The 8,019-nt window shown below is 46.3% G+C and overlaps 1 long non-coding RNA gene across 1 annotated transcript; it reads left to right on the top strand.

Annotated features, from left to right (window-relative positions):
* Positions 1-849: 849 nt before the first annotated feature.
* LOC109380368 (uncharacterized) lies at positions 850-4,247 on the top strand. Its single transcript, XR_002123450.1, has 3 exons — positions 850-1,135; positions 2,064-2,126; positions 3,156-4,247. It is a non-coding gene; the product is annotated as an uncharacterized LOC109380368 (long non-coding RNA).
* Positions 4,248-8,019: the final 3,772 nt, after the last annotated feature.

The raw sequence follows: 8,019 nt of genomic DNA, 5'->3' as shown, positions 1-8,019 counted from the left end.
CACCACAAAATGCCTCTGTCTTAGGTATTATTCTCCCTGTCATACAGCTGAGGAAACAGAGGCTCAGAAGGGTTTTAAGCCTGGCACCCAAAACACATGACTAGGAGACAATGAGACTGGAATTCAAATTAAAGTTAACACAACCCCAAAGCATGTGTTTCTCAACATGATGCTTAGCTGCCCAAGCACAGCAGACAGTCTCAAGTTAACATCACCAAGTGCTGTGCTCACACGGGACGACCTGAGGAAGGCGATACACATAGGGGTTATTAAAAGTCACCTTGTGGTGTAGTGAAAGGGATGGATAGACAACCTGGGACTCTCAGATCCTTGTTCAGTATTTTGGGAAACTCTCCCTTGTCCTCCTAAATCAAAGACCAAATTGTCCCCAAAGTGCATGAAGTCCTACTATACAATTTCATCCCAATTCTCACACACACACACACACACACACACACACACACACACACACACACACACCCCTACTCAATGCTATTCCTCTTAAGTACACCATGGGCACTTGCTTAATAACTGTGGTCTCCTGGGGAAATCATGTGAAATGTATCCGTTTCTACAGTGTCTATTTAAGACAAAGGCAGGACGAGAAAGGGGGTCCCTGCCATTCCAGTAGCCTGGAGCCTTTTCCTGGCCAGCATTTCTTTCCACAATGGTTCAGGGCCAAGAAACGTTCTTCATTCTGCCCCCTTTCGCCTTTTTGGCTGGCTCCTGAAGGCCTGGGAGTCTGGAGGAAGAAGGAAGGGGGGGAGGTAGGGATGTGAGACAGGAGGGCATCGCTGATAAGAACAAAGAGCCAGCAAACTCCGGAAGCCCGTGAGGCAGGCGCACCAAGAGATGCTGACTTCCAGCAACATGAAAAGACAAGTGAGGAGGAGGATTACGGGAACTTCCTCTCCTTGTGGTGTGGCCCGGTCATAATGGTGTTGTGGTTACGCGGCACAGGCTCATTAAAACAATAAGTAAACCACAACCGCTGTAATTAGGAGTTCTCTTTTCCTGCACGCTTTGCTGAAAGACGAGGCGCCTGGGTCCCTGTCTCCTGCCAATTACCAGCAGCGCTCCTGCGATATGGAGAGATTAATTTAGAACAGCAAGGAGCAGAAATGGCTTCCACGCTGTGAGTACGTTGTCCCCGGGGGAGGGTAAAGAAAGAGGTGCGGGTATTTAAGCATTCAAGAACAAGCACGGTAGTTGGATCTTTCTGGATAATTATGAGGTCTCGATTCAGAGTGAAATTCCATGTTCAGAGCACCGTTTTCTTAGAAATGTCCTAGCCTGTGCTATCAGGACATAATGCCTGGCTGCGTTTTCAAAATGCTTCCCTGGGTGGTACATGCATTTGAATTAATGAAAGAGGTGGAAATGAAGAGCCAGGCAGGTAATTCAATATAACCAATTGGTACTTTAAAATTCCTCACTTCTCTAGGACCTTCCCCCCCCCCCCTCTCTCTCTCTCTCTCTCTCTCTCTCTCTCTCTTTCTTTAAACTCATCTAAAATTTCAAACAGCCTCTTGGAGGATAGATACAAATAACCCTATCATTTCGACAAATGCAAGATTACAGGGGGATTTAATCCTAAATGGCCCATTTCTAAAATGTAAATATAACCGGACTGCAGGTCATTCAAGCTCTTTCTCAATTATCATATAAATGGATCTGGCAAATATACTTGTTATTCCAAACCTCCAAATCCCAACTCTTCCCCATTTAGTACCAAGTAATACCCAGACATTTTTGCCTGCCAGCGAGGATCCTTCAAGTTCTGGCCCATCCTAGCTCTCAGGTTTGCCTCCTGTACGTCCCCACAGGTAAGTCATATGAGCGAAGGTGGGTTTCTCCTTCTGCTGCAAATAGACCAAGGGTGTCTACCCAGTAGAAATGCCTTCATGTCAGACTCCACCTGTACTGCTCTGCTCCATGGGGCTACCCAGGGGTGAAGACCGTGAATTTTGAGATCAGGAAGACCTGGAATTGAAACTCTATCCCACGGGCAGAGCAACCATGGAGTCAGTTCAAAGCTATAATAAGCATTATTTACCTCGTAGAATTCTTGCAAGGATGAAATGAGAAAATGACTGCAAAGGATTTAGCAGAGCACTTGGCATGAAGTAAGTAAAGTGAGGTGATTGTTGTTACAAATATTATTACCCGCCGTTGTCAAAATCCTTCAATCCTGTCAAGACGCAATTCGAATGCAACCTCCAAGGTTACTCCAGTTGGAAATAATAATCTCTTTCCCCTGTGAACTCCTAAACAGCTTCAATTGCATCTCTAGAGATTTCTTACATACAGTCTTTCATGGAATCATTCCAGTATATTAATAAAAACATCTACTGCTTATGTATGTGTTAACCACTACTCTAAACACTTTATATATGTCATCTCCTTTGCTCCCCACAAGAGAGCCTATGATATTATTATACCCATTTGACAGACCAGTAAACTGAGATACAGTGAGGTCAAATACTTTGTCTAAGGCTCCACAGCTATGGGAAGATGGCCCTGGGGTTCAGAGTCAGCAAAACAGGCCCCAGGATCTCCACACTTAATTGATAAGTGCTACCTACTCTCTGCCTATATTTATCAGGGTGACAGTGAGCGTACCAGGCACCTTACTTATATCACACTAGTCCAGGCCCCATCATCTTACTGCAATGGAAAGGAAATGGAGTTTAAGGTCATAGGTATGGCCTCAAACACCCTTTTAGCCACTAGATAGCTGTGCAACCTTGGGCAAGTCATCTCACATTGCAAAATCTCCATCTGCACAGCTGGAAAGTGAAAAATTCTTAAACTTAGGAATAATATGTATCAAACACTTAGAATCCAACATATGGTAACTTAACTTAACTAATATATTTTATTAATATTGGTTTGAAGGCTTCAGGAAGCAGGGATCATATTTTATACATTTTCTTTGTTCCTCTTCACATAATCTCAGAAAGAATCCCATATATTCCTTTGCACAGAAGAGCAACTCAGTATATACTTATGGCCTGAATAAATGAATGCATAAATCAATGCCAGTGGGCTATAAGTAAATAGTTCTAGAAGAGTTGCAGAAAAGGGTCATATTTGGCTAAGTTTATACCTAAAAACCTTATTAATAACACACTACATGTTCTTGTATGTTGCAGTGACATTTGGAGTTTCCCTTCATGGAACAAGTGATCTCTCCAACCCTGAAGCTGCCCTAGTTCAAGGCCAGGGTCTGGTGTGGGGGTGAGTGGAAGGCACACAGCACCACCTACTGAACTGGGATTTTCCATAACCCAGAAGGAGGCCAAAATGGGAGAGCTGTGTCGCAGCAGAGTGCTGCGCTCCAAGTTTAAACAGAGCTGAAGTGAAAGCTACAGGCCTGTTAAAAAGACAATGTCTGCTGGAAGCCAAGGGTTATTCGGCTTACCTTGGCGTCCATGCTCTGACCATTCAATGACCATCAGCCATTGTTGGAGTGTGTTGGTGGCTCTGGGAAGCGGGCAGCCCGGTGGCTTGGATCTCAGCTGTCCCCCAGGGGTTCTCTGGGGCTCCTTTTCTGCATAACTTGGCTGCACTTCAGCAAGAAGTGGGAACTTGTGTGCCGACACCAATGGGGGTCCTGGAATCTTTTCTGAGGTGTGTGGGCCTTCCGTGGAAACCTTCAACAGCTGGATGGATGACCTTGAATAAAAGGACAAGGTCCTCAAAGTCTGGATTTCTCCGTGACTCACAACCAAATAACAGTTCATGTTGGCCTAGTTGCCTGCTCATCTCTTCAGCATCTGCACATCATTAGCTGAGGGAAATAGTGGGGGAACCCAAACTCTAAATGCTCCTCACCTTGAACTTGCTAACACAGAGTCCCCTGAAACACCTGACCCAAGCCCTGGTGTGTAGCAGATGCTTACACATGCCCAGTACACAAGTGAGTGAAGCCCACTGGTCACCTGGCCTGGAACTGGGAGGTGGTTCTCCCCCTTGACTGATGGCACTGCAACCCCATTCACATCCTTCCCACATGGCATCCTTGGCTCCTTCTTTCAATACATTGGCCTCTGCCTCCACCTTCCTGCCCCTACGGTCTATGAAATGGGATCCTGGTGACTATCATGTGTGATGCTTGGGGAACCCAGGCAGTGACACCCTTAATTAAGGAGAGCCCTGACTAGGTTTATTGCACTGATTTATTCCCAGTTTATAGAGAAAGGTTTGGAGCGTAGTAGGTTCTCAATAAATATCTGCTGAATGACTGAGTGAGTGAGTGAATGAGAATGCTAGTCATGAGAGCCTTCACAGAAGGAAGGAGAAGGCAAGGAAAGGAGCAGAGAGATGGAGGGGGGGAGGAAAGGGAGGATCGAGACGGACAGGCCTCGGAGGAAGTGGGTGGAAGAACAGATGGGAGAAGGCCAGTGTGTGTCTTCAGCTTAACTGGGAGGACTGCTCGTGTCCACCGCCTCTGCGGCCCTGCGTGCTCGGCCGCCGCTCACCTCCTTCCCCAGTCCTGTGCTGCGTCTCCTTCCTGAGAGGAGCCCCTCTCCAGCAGAGCGGGGCCCCAGCTGCCTTCCCTTCCGACCCACCACCCTACGGCTGAGGCCCTGCTTGCAGATCGCCCTGCGCTCAGATCACCTCATAGTGCAAAAGGCCTCTCTCACAATCAGCTCTGCAGCCTCTGACCCTGTCTTTCCATCTCTTCTGCTCTGTCTGGCAGTCTGTCTCTTGTTCTCTCTCTCTCTCTCTCTCTCTCTCTCTCTCTCTCTCGTCTCCTTCTCTGACTCTGTATCTCTCTCTTTTCTCTGTCCCTCTCTGTCTTTCTTGCTCTCTTTGCATGTGTCTCTCTCTACCTCTCTCTGTGTCTATCTCTGTGTCTATGTCTGTCTGTCTGTCTAGCTCTATTTCTCTCTCTGTATGTCTCTGTCTTACCTTCTCTTTGGGTCTCTGCTTTCCTCTCTTTTTGTCCCTCTCTCTTTCTCTGCCTCTCCCTCTGTCTGCCTGTCTTTCTGTCTCTTTACCTCTCTCTTTCTTATCTTCGTGTGTGTCTCTCTCTCTTTCACTGTCTCTCTCTGTCTCACTGTCTCTGCTACGCTCTGCTAAATGCCTCTCTTTATGGATGTCCTGGCGGCGACTGACACATGAGACCCCCATGTCTTCCCTTCCCGTCCCTCCTCTCGTCACTGATGAAGCCTCACTCCTTTACATCATGGGACTGCAGCACTCTCCGTGGTGACAGCAGCACTTTGGGGACAGGCACCACCTTCCTCCCCACATAGATAGCCACACACAGTCCTCAGATACAATGCTCTGCAAACATGTGAGCTCATTTACTGTACTTTGCCTGCCATGTCCACCGAAGCTACCGGTTCCTGGGTAATTGGGAAACCCCCTTAAATATGTACACTGGAGTGGCCTCTTGCAGCAGGCGGGGCTGGAAGGGACCATTAGGGAGATTCTGTCTTTGTGCCTGTTCCCTGTGCTGAAGTCCAGGCCTCAGCACGCTGACAGGTAACTGGCAGCTCTCCCTCCTTGGAACTCGGCTCCCAGACTGAACAGCCCAGACAGCAGTTTAACCCGAGGGTCAGAGGGCAGCCAGGCGTTATCTGCCAACTGGTGGTGCCCCCTCCGCCTCGCTGAGCTCTGCCTTCCAGTATAGACCCTGACAGGAGGGGCCAAGCCTCGGGGATCCCTGACAGGACTTTGAGATGCAAAGAACCATTTCAACCCTCTCCCGTTTTTCAATGAATGAAAGCCAACATAGATTCCTTATTAATAACATACACCGGAGGGTACATCCTGAGACCCAGGAGATGAGAGTGACAGCACATCAATTTGGGGTTTGCAACATGCACACGCACCCACACAACACACACACACACACACACACACACACACACACACATACACACGTGTGCTTATCAAAGCCATCTTGTGATACTTCAGTTGATTAAAGATGAGGATTGAAAAGCATCTTAATAACCAGAAAATAACTTACATTCTAACATCTTGATTGTACTCGATTTCAAAGGGCAGCAAGATGTGTTGAAATGCACATATATAATCACCAGTGGAATTAACAGCTTTGCAGAAGTTATGCTTGAGAACATTATGTGTGGCTGTAACACAGCATAATCAAATTCCCATCTAATTCTATTAATGCTAAAATTCAGGCTATTTGCACATTAGCATATTTTTTTTCTAATATTAATTGTGGGGCTCCTGAAAAAGCCCATTTTTTAAATGTTTTCCTCCTCATAGGTATTTTTTTCAAGCACAATGACATGGTTGCACGGCATATTATTCATTTGAGTAAGAGCATTTCCCCTCTTTCTTTTAACCTTGATCTCATAAACCAAGTTAGATACGTGGGAATCAAGTTGGGAAGCAGCAAACGCTGCAGGAACTTGTGGCACGCATCCTTATGGCCGCTTTCCTTTCCTCTATGTGCCCACCACTCCCAGTGTCACTGAGAAGGATGTTTCCACATGAGCCATGGTCCTCCACCTGCTGGCAGGGGCTGACTCTATTTCCTTCTCCCTCTGCAGCTGGCCTGGCCTTGCATCTCAGAAACACCAACCTCAGAGCAGTTCTCTCACTCACCTGAGGCTTTCTGGAACTAGAACCCCACCCCAGCTCAGTGTCAGGTGTACCCGGGGTCAGGGGTCGAATATGACACAGAGCAGAATGTGAACTTGAAACGCAGGAACTCATGTGATAAAAGCAGCATCAGGACTTTAGAAAAGGAACAGAAGGAAGGGATGTGAATTTGAGCACCAAAATCTCATGTGGCAGTGGCTTTCCTTCATGTGCCCTGACGCCAGGCACATAGAGATCAACGTATCCATCTATTTATTGTGATTGGGCTTAAGTTCGGGTCACTGGGCATATGGGGTGAGTAAGGGACAGGTTCAGAAAGATGGAGTAGAGGGGAGGAATATGAAAGGAGAGAGACTGTTTTTATTTAAACTACTTAGCAGAGTTTCAAATATTGCAAACAACCTCAAAATGGGGGATGGAAGTCACAAGATTGGGGCTTAAGTCTTGTTTTTAATCATTTTCTAGCTGTGAAACATTAAGCAAGGAACTGTACTTCTCTGAGCCTTTGAAACGGCCTGTGCACAATCATAGCGATTACAATGCCACTTTAGCAAAATTACTTAAGTTATTGAGAAGGACAGTGTATATCCCAGTGTTTTGTAAAACACAGTCATACAGATGTAAGGTGCTATTAATAGATCTCTATTTATTGACATAACTCTGGGTAAATTTACTTTTTCCTCTTTAAAAAATTAGCAGCATGTCCAAATGCTCTTCCTTTTCTGTGTAATGCCTATGCACGCCTTTCTTTTCATTTGTGCAACTGGCTGTTTTGCCTAAGAGTCTAGGCAATGAATTATTTATTGGCACTACCGAAAAATTACTGGGACACAAAAGATGTGCTTGTGCTTCCAAGTCATGCGAGCCTGGGCTCCAATCTCAGCTCAGCCACGTATACGCTACGTGACAACAGATATTTTTACGTCAACTCTCAGGGTGTCTGAGCAAAGCAAAGGAAGAGAATGACACTCACTGCTTTGGTCAGGGGATTACACATGATGTAAACGAAACCGGGTACATAGAGACATTTGGTATTGGTCAAGAGCCATCTAGATACTAGTATCAGAAACCAAATTCAAGCTGGTTCAAAGGAATTTGTTGGCCCCTGTAGCCTGGAAGTGCAGGTTTGGACATGGCTCCATCCAAGAGTCTCAAACTATGAGATCAGGGCCCCTTCATCTCTCAGCTTTGACTCTCACAGTGCTTTGTTCTTATTCTGTCCTACTACAGATGCCTCTTCTTGTAGCCAGAGTCAGACTGCACAGGGAGGAGCTCTGCATGCACACTTAGTACCCGACTTAGCAAGGAGGACAACATCGGTTTTCATATGTCGCAGGCCCTCGAATAACTTTGTTTCATTATAATGTAACACAGTGGTCTTTGTGTCTCTAAACTTCCATGGTTTTGTGTTTTTACACCAGCATCACCAGTAAT

This window comes from Hipposideros armiger, unplaced genomic scaffold, assembly GCF_001890085.2.
Source record: "Hipposideros armiger isolate ML-2016 unplaced genomic scaffold, ASM189008v1 scaffold_35, whole genome shotgun sequence".
Taxonomy (NCBI): Eukaryota; Metazoa; Chordata; class Mammalia; order Chiroptera; family Hipposideridae; genus Hipposideros; species Hipposideros armiger.
Note: the sequence above shows the minus strand (reverse complement) of the source record. Positions and strands in the feature narration are given on the sequence as shown.